Source organism: Puma concolor, chromosome C2 (assembly GCF_028749965.1).
Source record: "Puma concolor isolate L17-30 chromosome C2, mPumCon1.1.hap2, whole genome shotgun sequence".
Taxonomy (NCBI): Eukaryota; Metazoa; Chordata; class Mammalia; order Carnivora; family Felidae; genus Puma; species Puma concolor.
Genome location: NC_141675.1, coordinates 41,645,796 through 41,658,309, shown reverse-complemented (window position 1 = coordinate 41,658,309; position 12,514 = coordinate 41,645,796). Strand labels below are relative to the sequence as shown.

General features: G+C 37.2%; 1 protein-coding gene across 2 annotated transcripts in view; it reads left to right on the top strand.

The window, feature by feature from the left end:
• The first annotated feature begins 427 nt into the window (after positions 1 to 427).
• The window catches only part of LOC112849999 (phospholipid scramblase 2-like), a 32,530-nt gene continuing 20,443 nt past the window's right edge, over positions 428 to 12,514 (top strand). For both annotated transcript variants that reach the window (XM_086720238.1, XM_025913616.2), the window contains exon 1: positions 428 to 528. The gene's annotated coding sequence lies outside the window, so the exon portion shown is untranslated. The remainder of the gene's footprint in view (positions 529 to 12,514) is intronic.

Sequence of the window (12,514 nt, the reverse complement as noted above, 5' to 3'; positions counted from 1 at the left end):
AGGAAATTAAGAGGGCAACTCTGGATAAAGGGGTTTGTGAAGAGGTAACATGTCTCTTTCAAAACTGGATATACTAGAATTTAAGCCAGACATAATGTCTCTATATTTGTTTTAATCATTTATTTGTTTCAGTTTTTTGCAACCTATGACTCAGGTTACTAGGGCCAACAGGGTATAGTTCTGGGATATTCGTTGGCACCTTCCTGACCCAGAAAATGGAGAGATTTTCAGTGTGCTAATCAGGATGGAGGCTTATTAAGGGGGACTTCTCAACAGCATCCCCTTGCACAAGGTGCAAAAAATAAACCAATATTGGGACTGTGGGGACCAGCAGTGTGGGAGAACCATCCGCTTTATATCCTGGTACACATCTAAGCATTCATAGAACTAATTAGCTTCAAAGTTCTGAATGGAAGGTTTATTTGTTGTGACTGCTCGGGCATCCTATCTCTTCCTCACAACAATTCTGAGAGACTGTGGATGTGGGGGCCACAGAGAGGATCAAGCCTCTTCTAATTCACCTCCCAGGTAGCAATTTCACATGGAGTTTCCAGTTCTCAGTCACCGTAAATGACTTCTGCCCTCTTTTTATGTCTATGGTCCTCTTTGTGGCTTAATAGAGATGTTATAACATATTAGGAAACTGTAGTCTTTAGGAAAAGGGATCTATAAATTTGCGGAGGCTTTACTGCTGCTATTCTGATATAAGGGAAAATATGGCTGCCTTTTTGGAGAGGATGCCTGGGTTCCTGGGCTTAGAACAAATCTCTGAGATCCCACTGAGGTGCTCAGTATCCAAAGAAGGAAGCAGACATTTATATTTCTATCTAGAGAACAGGAAAATAAACATCATAGCTCCTGAGTAACAAATCTTTTATTTCTGACTTCCAATTAGCCGCATATATAAAATATAACTGATTCTCCATGAGCCAGCTCTTTTCTGCCCTGATGCATCTCTCCATCCATACTACCCACTCCATTCCTTGATCCATCTCAATCACTCCTGCTATTTGTCTTCCGGATACCTGGGTTCTCTTTCTAGCTCCTCTATTTATAAATCTTAATGACAAAACTTTTTAAGGCTCATATTTTGTGTCTGTAAAACTGTGATGAGGGAGAATAATATTATTCAGTGACAAAACCAGAGTTTTCTACCACATTCCCCAAAGAAGACTGGTTTTGACAGTCCCCTATATATGAGAGTACCTTTGTGAAGTCCAGGGGTCCAGCAGAGATATTCCAGCATACCTCTGGAGAAAAAAAAATCAGAGATTAAACACACTGGAGAGGGTAAGAACAATAGCTTCACTTTATCCACATCACCCTTCCCCTTCCCCCAAGGCAGCAGAGCTCATTGCCAAGAGACCTTTTTGGTTCATGATCTCTGCATGGAGGGAAGTTGAATATGTGGGCGAGTACCCAGTTTCCCCAGATGTGAAGAAGAGACCCACTTCTTTCTCACTCTACCCTGAATACTGAATGGAATGATGAGGACGCAGCTCAGAGAATGCATCTAGGGCTCTGGGAGGGCATCAAAGGACATGGATCCTACCAGCTCTGTCACAGACTCCATCTGTAGACCATCCATAAGCCGCTGGGGATGCCTCCCCTGCAGATCTAGCTTACAGGCACCAGTAACACTCCGTGTGCCTCACAAATACATATTCCCTCCCCATGGCCATCTCTCTGTTCATATGCCCAACAGATGGCTGGTTCTGCAGGCCCAACTATGCAGAACGGGAAAAAAATTGCACAGACTTGAGCATTCAGCTCTGTCCTAGGGAAAGCAAACAGGAGGCTCTCAGCACCTGGCCTGGCTTTGCCCTAGTTGGGCTGACAGAATGTATTTCTTCCAAAAGCCAGGCAATAAAGACTACAGAGTTGATTGTTTCTTCAATGTAAAGACAGCAGTGCAAAACTTCATGAAACATAAAAATCAAGAAAACATGAGAGCACCAAAGGAACACAATAATTTTCCAATAACCAAACGCTCAAAAATGGAGATCTGTTTTTTGCCTAATGAAGATTCAACAGAGTTGTTTTAAGGAAGCTCAGTGAACCACAAGAAAACACACAAAGATGATTCAATGAAATTAGCAAAACAATTCATGAACAAATGAGAAGTTTCACAGAAAGATAGAAACATACAAAAGACCCAAACAGAAACGAGGGGCTGAAGAATCCATTCCAGTGAATGGAATGAAAGATGCAATACAAAGCATCAATAGAGAACTTGATCAAGCAGAAGAAAGAATCTGTGGTGGCAAACAAGTCATTTGAAATGATCCAGTCAGAAGGGAACAAAGAAAAAAGAATGAAAAAAGATTATGTGAACTATATGAAACCATTAAAAGGTGCAATCCAAATATTGCTGGAGTCCCAGAAATATAAGAAAGGAAGAAGAGGACATACTCCTTATTTAAAGTAATAATGGCCAAGAACTTCTCAAATCTGAGGACAGCTTTGGACATCTGGATTCATAAAGCTCATGGGTTCCCCCCAAATTCCAATTCCAAATATTTTCTCCAAGACACACTACCATAAAAGCTGTCTATTTTTTGAAAGATAATTATAAAAATAGCAAGAGAAAAAAATCTCGTACATAAGGGAATCCCCCACCCCCACCATAAGTCTATCAACAGCTTTTCAGCAGAAACTTTGCAACCCAGGATAGAGTGTGATGCTATATTCAAAATGCAGAAAGAAAAATATTGCCAATACTTTACTTGAAAAAGGTGTCCTTCAGAAATGAAGGGGAAATAACTGAAAGGAGTTCTTCCAACCGAAATGAAAGAACAGTAGCAACATGAAAAATTATGAAAATATAAAACATACTGGTAAAGGTAAGTATGTAATCAAATTCACAATACTCTAATACTGTAATATGATAGTGTGTTAATCACTTAACTCCAGTATAAAAGTTAAGAGAAGAGGATTGAAAATAACTAATTTGTTAATGAATACACAATATAAAAAGAGGTATATTATGATGTCAAAAACATAAAATGTGAGGGAGAGGAATAAAAGGGTAGAATTTTTGTATGCAACTGAAGTTAAGTTGTTATCAGTTTTAAATGGACTGGTATAGCTATAAGATGTTTTATGTAAGCCTCATGGTAACAACAAAGCAAACACCTACACAACATACACAAACGATAAAGAAAAGGGAATCAAAGCAAAGCACTATGGAACATCATCAATTCACAAAGGATGACAGCAAGAGGAGAAGTATAAAATAGCCAGAAAACAATAAGATGGTATTAGAAAGTCCTTATCCATCAATAGTATAAATGTAAACGTTTAAAGTGACCAATCAAAAAGCATCAAGTGGCTGAAAGGACAAAAACAAAACTCAGCTATATGCTGCCAATAAGAGACTCACTTAAAAAAATTTTTTTTAATGTTTATTTATTTCTGAGACAGAGAGAGACAGAGCAGGAGTGGGGGAGGGGCAGAAACAGAGGGAGACACAGAATCCACAGCAGTCTCCAGGTTCTGAGCTGTCAGCACAAAGCCGGACATGGGGCTCTAACTCACAAACCGTGAGATCATGACCTGAACTGAAGTTGTCACTGAACCAACTGAGCCACCCAGGCACCCCAAGATTCACTTTAAAGACACGCTGAGACTCAGAGTGAAGGGATGGTAAAAGATATTCCATGCAAATGGAAACCAAGAGAACAGAGATAGCAATATTTGTATCAGACAAAATAGACTTATCCCGTAACAAGAGACAGGTGGTAATTATATAATGAATGATAAAGAGTTCAATTCATGAAGAGGATAAAACAATTATATATGAACCCAACATCAGAACAGCTAAATATATCAAACAAATCAAACAAATCAGAAGGAATATATGCAATAATAATAGGAGACGTCACTACTCCATTTTCACCATTGGCTAGGTCATCCAGTTATAAAATCAAAAAAGAAACACTGAACTTGAACTATAATCAAATGGATCTAAAAAATATACAGAACATTCCATCCAACAGCAGTAGAATACATGTTCTTTGCAAGTGTACAGGGAACATTCTCCAAGATGGATCCTATGTCAGGCCACAAACAATTCTTGGCAAATTTTAGGAAGATTGAAACTATACCAAATATCTTTTCTAATGACAATAGTATGAAAATAGAAATCAATAATAGGAGAAAACCTAGAAATTTTACAAATATGTGAATATTAAGCAAAATACTATTATTTAACCAAAGGGTCAAAAAAATCAAGAGGGTTCAAATGATATCTTAAAACAAATGAAATTGTAAACTGCAAAAGCAGTTCTAAGAAGAAGTTTATAGCAAGAAACAGCTACATGAGGAAAAAAAGAAAAATCTCAAATAAACATCCCCACTATACACATAAAGGAACTAAAAAAAAAAAAAAAAAAAAAAAAAAAAGAACAAACTAAGCCTAAAATTAGAAGGAAAAAAAAATAACAAAGATCAGAGAGAAATAAGTGAAATAGAGGCCAGAAAACCAATAGAAAATATCAGCAAAACTGAACTGGGGTTTTGAAAAGATAAGCAAAATTGACAAACTTTTAAGGAAAAAAAAGTGAAAACAAATAGATCAGAAATGAAGGAGACATTGCAACTGATACCACAAAAATACAGAGAATCATAAGAGAGTACCACGAACAATGATATGCCATCAGTTAGATAACCTAAAATGGATAAATTCCTAGAAACATGCAACCTACCAAGACTGAGTCATAAAGAAATAGAAACTTTGAATTAGCCAATTTCTAGAAAGGAGACTGAATCAGTAACCAAACACATTCCAACAATGAAAAGCTCAGAGTCAGATGGTTTCATTGGTAAATTCTGCCAAACATTTAAAAAGCTAGTGACAATTCTTCTCAAACTTCCAAAAAATTGAAGAGCAAGGAACACTTCCAAACTCATAAGGCCAGCATTATGCTGATACCAAAACCAGACCAGGGACACTACAGACAAAGAAAATTAGAAGTCAATATCCCTGCTGAATATAGGTACAAAAATCCTCAACAAAATATTAGCAAACCAAATTAAACAACATATTAAAATAATCATCCTATGATCAAATGGAATTCATCCCAGAGATGAAAGGCTGTTCCAACATGTGCAAATCAATAAATGTGATATACCACCTTAGTAAAAATAAAAAAGAAAAATCATATGATCATTTCAACAGATACAGAAAAAGCATTTGACAAAACCTGACATACTTTTGTGATAAAAACTCTCAACTATGGGTATCGATGGAATTTATCTCAACATCTTAAAAACCATATATGACAAGCCCACAGCTAATATCAGACTCAACAGTGACCAGTTGAAAGGTTTTCCTCTAAGATCAGGAAGGAATAAGACAATAGAGCCCAGTTTCACCAGTACCATTCAACATAGTACTTGAAATAATAACTACAGCAGTTAGGCAAGAAAAAAATAAAAGGCATTTATGTTGGAAAGAAACAAGTAAAACTTTCTCTGTAGATGACATAATCTTATATACAGAAAACTTTACAGATTTCTATAAAAAACTGTTAGAACTAATCAACAAATTCAGTAAAGTTGCAGGACATAAAATCAACATACAGAAATCAGTTCTTTTTTTTTTATTATTTGTTTATTTTGAGAGAGCGAGAGAGAGCGTACGCACATGAGCGGGGTAGGGGCAGAGAAAGAAGGAGACAGAGAATCCCAAGCAGACTCCACACTGTCAGTGAAGACCCCTATGTGGGGCTAGAACTCATGAACCACAAGATCATGACCTGAGCCAAAACCAAGAGTCAGACGTTCAACTGACTGAGCCACCCAGGTACCCCAGAAATCAGTTCTGTTTCTATATACTAACAAAGAGCTATCTGAAAAAGAAATTAAGAAAGCAATCTCATTTACAATGGCATCAAGAACGATAAAATACTTGGGGATAAATTTAACTGAGGAGGTGAAAAACCTTTATACTGAAAACTATTAAACATCAATGAAAAGATTGAAGGAGACGAATAAATGGAAATATTCTTGGATCAGATGAACTAATATTGTTAAATGCCCATAATACCCAAAGTCATCTATCAAAATTCAAAAACAATTTTTCACAAAATTTTCAAAATTCTAAAATTCAAACTTAACCCCAAAAGACCCTCAATAGCCAAAGCAATGCTAAGAGAGAAGAACAAAAAAATGGAAGCATCCTGATTTCAAACTGTATACAACACAATGCTAATCAAAACAGTATGGTAATAGCATAAAAACAGACACATAGATGAAAGAAAACAGAGAGCCCAGAAATAAACCCATATGAGCATTTGGTCAGTTAATTTTTCAATAATATACAGTGGAAAATGATACTTTCTTCAATAAATGGTAGCCACATGCAAAGGAATGAGATTGGATCATTGTCTTACACCATACACAAAATCAACTCAAAACGAATGAAAGACTTGAAAGTAAAGCCTGAAACCATAAAATCCTAAAAGAAAGCAAGGGGTTAAGATTCTTGACACTGGTATTAGAAATGATTTTTTGGATTTGACACCAAAAGCAAAGGAAAAATCAACAAGTGGGAGTACATGAAACTAAAAAGCTTCTGTTCAGCACAGGCAACCAACAAAATGGAAAGGCAATCTATCCAACGGTAGAAAATAGAAAATATTTAAAAATCACACATCTGATAAAGGTTAACAAACAAAGTATATAACAAATTCATACAACTCAACAGCAGGAAAAAAAATCTCATTAAAAAAAGAGCAGGGGAATTTTTTCCAAAGAAGAAATACAAATGATCAAAAGGTACACATAAAGGTGCTCAACATTACTCATTAACAGGGAAATGCAAATCAAAACCAAAATGAGATACCACCTCACACATGTTAGAATAGCTATTAACAGATAAAAGATAACAAATGCTAGAGAGGATATGGATAAAATAAAAATACTTCATTGCTAAAAAATGCTAGTTATCTGAGCTTCCTAGTGAGTCCTGATCTTATTGCTGGTGGAGGGTCTTGCCTCGATATTAACGGCTGCTGACTAATCAGGGTGGTGCTTGCTGAAGGTTGGGATGGCTGGCTGTGACAATTTCTAAAATAAGGCAAAAATAAAGTTTGCTTCATCAATTGACTCTTCCTTTCATGAAGGCAGAATTTCTCTGCAGTATGTGATGCTTTTTGACAGGCTTTTACCCACGGTAGAATTTTTTTTTTTTTTCAAAATTAGAGTCAATCTATTCAACCCTCTGCTGCTGTGTCCAGTTTATGTAATATTTTAAATTCTTCGTATTTGTTTCAACAATATTTACACCATCTTCACCAGGAGTAGATCCCATTTCAAGGGATCTTAAGAAACCACTTTTTTTTTAAATATATGGAATTTATTGTCAAATTGGTTTCCATACAACACCCAGTGCTCATCCCAAAAGATGCCCTCTTCAATACCCATCACCCACCCTCCCCTCCCTCCCACCCCTCATCAGCCCTCAGTTTGTTCTCAGTTTTTAAGAGTCTCTTATGGGGGCGCCTGGGTGGCTCAGTCGGTTAAGCGGCTGACTTTGGCTCATGTCATGATCTCACGGTCTGTGAGTTCAAGCCCCATGTCAGGCTCTGTGCTGACAGCTCAGAGCCTGAAGCCTGTTTCAGATTCTGTGTCTCCCTCTCTCTGACCCTCCCCTGTTCATGCTCTGTCTCTGTCTCAAAAATAAATAGATGTTAAAAAAAATTTTTTTTTAAAGTCTCTTATGCTTTGGCTCTCTCCCACTCTAACCTCTCTCTTTTTTTTTTTCTTTCCCCTCCCTCACGGGTTCCGTTAAGTTTCTCAGGAGCCACATAAGAGTGAAAACATATGGTATCTGTCTTTCTCTGTATGGCTTATTTCACTTAGCATCACACTCTCCAGTTCCGTCCACGTTGCTACAATGGGCCATATTTCATTCTTTCTCATTGCCACATAGTACTCCATTGTGTATATAAACCACAATTTCTTATCCATTCATCAGTTGATGGACATTTATGCTCTTTCCATAATTTGGCTATTGTTGAGAGTGCTGCTATAAACAATGGGGTACAAGTGCCCCTATGCATCAGTACTCCTGTATCTCTTGGGTAAATTCCTAGCAGTGCTACTGCTGGGTCATAGAACAAGCAATCCTAAAATTCATATGGAACCACAAAAGGCCCTGAATAGCCAAAGTAATTTTGAAGAAGAAGACCAAAGCAGGAGGTATCATAATCCCAGACTTTAGCCTCTACTACAAAGCTGTAATCATCAAGACAGCATGGTATTGGCACAGAAACAGACACATAGACCAATGGAATAGAATAGAAACCCCAGAACTAGACCCACAAAAGTATGGCCAACTAATCTTTGACAAAGCAGGAACGAATATCCAATGGAAAAAAGACAGTCTCTTTAACAAATGGTGCTGGGAGAACTGGACAGCAACATGCAGAAGGTTGAAACTAGACCACTTTCTCACACCATTCACAAAAATAAACTCAAAATAAACTGAAAAGGACCTGAATGTGAGACGAAACCATCAAAACCCTAGAGGAGAAAACAGGAAAAGACCTCTCTGACCTCAGCCATAGCAATTTCTTACTTGACATATCCCTGAAGGCAAGGGAATTAAAAGCAAAAATGAACTATTGGGACCTCATGAGGACACTTTTTTTTTTTAACGTTTATTTACTTTTGAAAGAGGAGAGAGACAGAGCACGAGCAGGAGATAGGCAGAGAGAGGGGGAGACACAGAATCTGAAGCAGGCTCCAGGCTCTGAGCTGTCAGCACAGAGCCAGACGCAGGACTCAAACTCACAAACGGCGAGACCATGACCTGAGCCAAAGTCAAAGGCCCAACTGACTGAGCCACCCAGGTGCCCCTCAAGAAATCACTTTCTCTGTTCATCCATAAACAGCAACTCTTAATCTGTTCAGGTTTTTCGTGGGATTGCAGCAATTCATATCTTCAGGTTTCACTTCTAATTCTAGTTCTCTTGTTATTTTCACATCTGCAGTAATTTTCTTCACTGAAGTCTTGAACCCCTCACAGTCATCCATGAGGATTGGAATCAACTTCTTCCAAACTCTTGTTGATACTGATATTTTGACTTCTTCCCATAAATCACAAATGTTCTTAATGGCATCTGGAATGGTGAATCCTTCCCAGAAGGTTTTGTTTACTTTGCCCAGACCATCAGAAGTATCACTGTCTGTGACAGCTATAGCTTTACAAAATGCATTTCTTAAATATTAAGACTTTAAAGTCAAAATTACTCCTTGTTCCATGGGCTGCAGAATGAATGTTGTGGTAGCAGGCATGAAAATGACATTAATCTCATTTTACATCTTCATCAGAGATCTTGGGTTACCGGTGCACTGTCAATGAGCAGTAATATTTTGAAAGGAATCTTTATTTCTAAGTTGTAGATCTCAAGAGTGGGCATAAAAGATTCAGCAAAATATGTTGTAAGCAGATGTGCTGTCTTCCAGGCTTGATTCTTCCGTTTACAGAGCACAGGCAGAGTAGATTTAACATAATTCTTAAGGGCCCTAGGATTTTCAGAATCGTCTATGAGCACTGGCTTCAACTTAAGGTCACCAGCTGCATTAGCCCCTAATGAGAGAGTCATCCTGTCTTTTAAAGCTTTGAAGCCAGGTATTGAGTTTTCCTCTCTAGCTAACAAAGTCCTAGGCGGCATCTTCTTCCAATAGAAGGCTGCTTCATCTACACTGAAAATCTGTTGTTTGGTGTAGTCATGTTCATTAATGATCTTAGCTAGACCTTCTGGATAACTTGCTGCAGCTTCGACATCAGCACTTACTTCATCCTGCACTTTCAAGTTATGAAGACAGCATCTTTCCTTAGACCTCATAAACCAATCTTTGTAGCTTCAAACTTGTCTTCTGCATCTTCTTCACCTCTCTCAGCCATCGTAGAATTGAAGAGAGTTAGGACCTTGCTTTGGATTAGGCTTTGGCTTAAGGGGATATTGTGGCTGGTTTGATCTTCAATCCAGACCACTCAAATTTTCTCCATTTCAGCAATAAGGCTGTTCTACTTTCTTATTCTTATGTTCACTGGAGTAGGACTTTTATTTCCTTTAAGAACCTTTCCTTTGCATTCACAACTTGGCAGTTTGGTGTAAGAGGCCTAGCTTTTGGCCTACCTCAGCTTTAAACATTGCTTCTGCACTAAGTTTAATCATTTATAGCTCTTAATTTAAAGTGAGAGATGTGTGACACTTCCTTTCACCTGAACACTTAGAGGTCATTGTGGGGTTATTAGTTGTCCTAATTTCAATATTGTTATGCCTCACAGAATAGGGAGACCAATGGAGAGGAAAGAAAAGGAGGGGGGTGGCCTGTTGGTGGAGTAGTCAGAACACAAAAAAACATTACTCGATTAATGTTTGTTTCACCCCAAAACAATTACAATAGTAACACCAAAAATCACCAATTCTAGATCACCATAATAAAGATAGTAATAATTAAAAAGTTTAAAATATTGTGAGAATTACCAAAATGCAACAGAGACATGAGGTGAGCAAATGCAGTTGGAAAAATGGTGTTGATAGACTCGCTGGATGCAGTGTTGCCACAAACATTCAATTTGTAAAAAATGAAATATGTGCAAAGCATAGTGAAGTGAAATGCAATAAAACAAGGCGTGTCTGTGTTCAACATTGTCTTAAAAGCTCTTGTCAGATCAATGAAGCAAGAAAATGGGATAAAATCAACTAAATTAGAAAGAAAAATAGAACTTTTTCTATTTGGAGATGGCATAATCTTCTATAGCAACCCTAAGGGCTCCACTAAAACATTATTAGAATTAAAAAATGAGTTCCATAAACTTGCAGTATTTACAATACATGAAATGAAATCAATTATATTTCCATAAACTTGCAGTGAATTGTTCCAAAAAAACAATTATATTTACAATAACATCAAAAAAATGAAATATCTAGGAATAAATTTTAAAAGATGCACAAAATTCTGAAACAGAAAATATTATTGAAAGAAATTAAAGAACATCTAATGGAATGAAATTTTGTAGATTCTTGTGATTAGAAGTCTTGATATTATTAAGATAGCAATGTTCCCTAATGTGAGCTACATAATCAATTAATCTCTATCAGAATCACAGGTAGCTTTTTTTTTGTAGAAACTGATGAAGTGACCCTAAAATTTATGTGGAAACTCAAGGCATCCAAAGTATACAAAACAATCTTGGAACAAAATAAAGTTGGAGAACTCACTCTTCTCCCTTTCTAAACCTCTACAAACTAAAGACACCAGTACTTAGGAAAGATAGACATATATGAATGGAACAGAATGAGAATCCAGAAATACACCCTTACATTTATGGCCAATTGATTTTCAACAAGGGTACCAAAACAATTCAATGAAAAAAAAAAAAAAAACAAAAAACAATCTCTTCAGCAAATGATGCTGTACATCCACATGCACAAGAGTAAAGTTGGACCCCTACCTCACAGAATATACAAAAATTAACTTGGAAGGGATCAAAGATCCAAATGTAAGACCTAAAACGTTAATACTATGGTTAAAATCAGAGGTATAAATCATTGTGACCTAGGATTAAGAAATGGTTTCTTAGATATGACACCTACAGCATAAACTAAAATAACAACAAATATAGATAAATTGGAGTACATAAAAAATTTTAAACTTTTGTACTTCAATGGACATCAAGAAAGTGGAAAGACAACCTATACAATGAGATAAAAATATGTGCATATATTATAATGGGACTTAATCCAAAATGTGTATGTGGGATCCAAGGAATTTAACAAAAATCCCCTACCCCGGACAAGCAGAGCAAGACTAACTCCATTTTGTGCTACACCCACCATCTCATGTATAACCCCCACATGACCTGCTTATTGCTTAAGACACTCCCCCACCCTAGTCAAGCCACTGAGCACACCCTTACTGGAAACCGGCTCATATAGGAATGTGGAACCCTTAACCGCCAAAGAATGTAAGCCCCGCCTTTTGCCCGCCAAACTTGCGTGCCAGAGTGATAGGCTAGTTCAAACAGTTACTATAGGGTAAATTGTAATGCAATTGGCCATCTGCGTGTGGACTGACATGACTATGCAACGTTCTGTGTGTGTGACAATCTCATTGGCCACTGGCCCCTATAAAACTGCTACGCCTCTTAACCTAGGGGTCCACGTCCCTGCTCCACTGTGTCGGGTATACTTGGGCCCAAGCTCGAGCTTGCAAATAAACCCTCGTGCGTTTGCATCCGTATCTGCTCCTTGGTGGTCTCTTGGATTCGAAATTGGGGGCATTACATGTAAAATCATTCATAATTCAGCAATAAAAAGACAAATAACATAGGTAAAAATCGGCAAAGGATTTGATGACAGTGTTCTTCAAAAAACATATAAGTGGCCAAAACACATGAAAAGTTGTTCATTAAAATTAGTCATTAGGGACATGTAAAAAACACAATGAGATATGTCTTCAAACCCACTAGGGTACCTGTAATTAAAAAGACAAA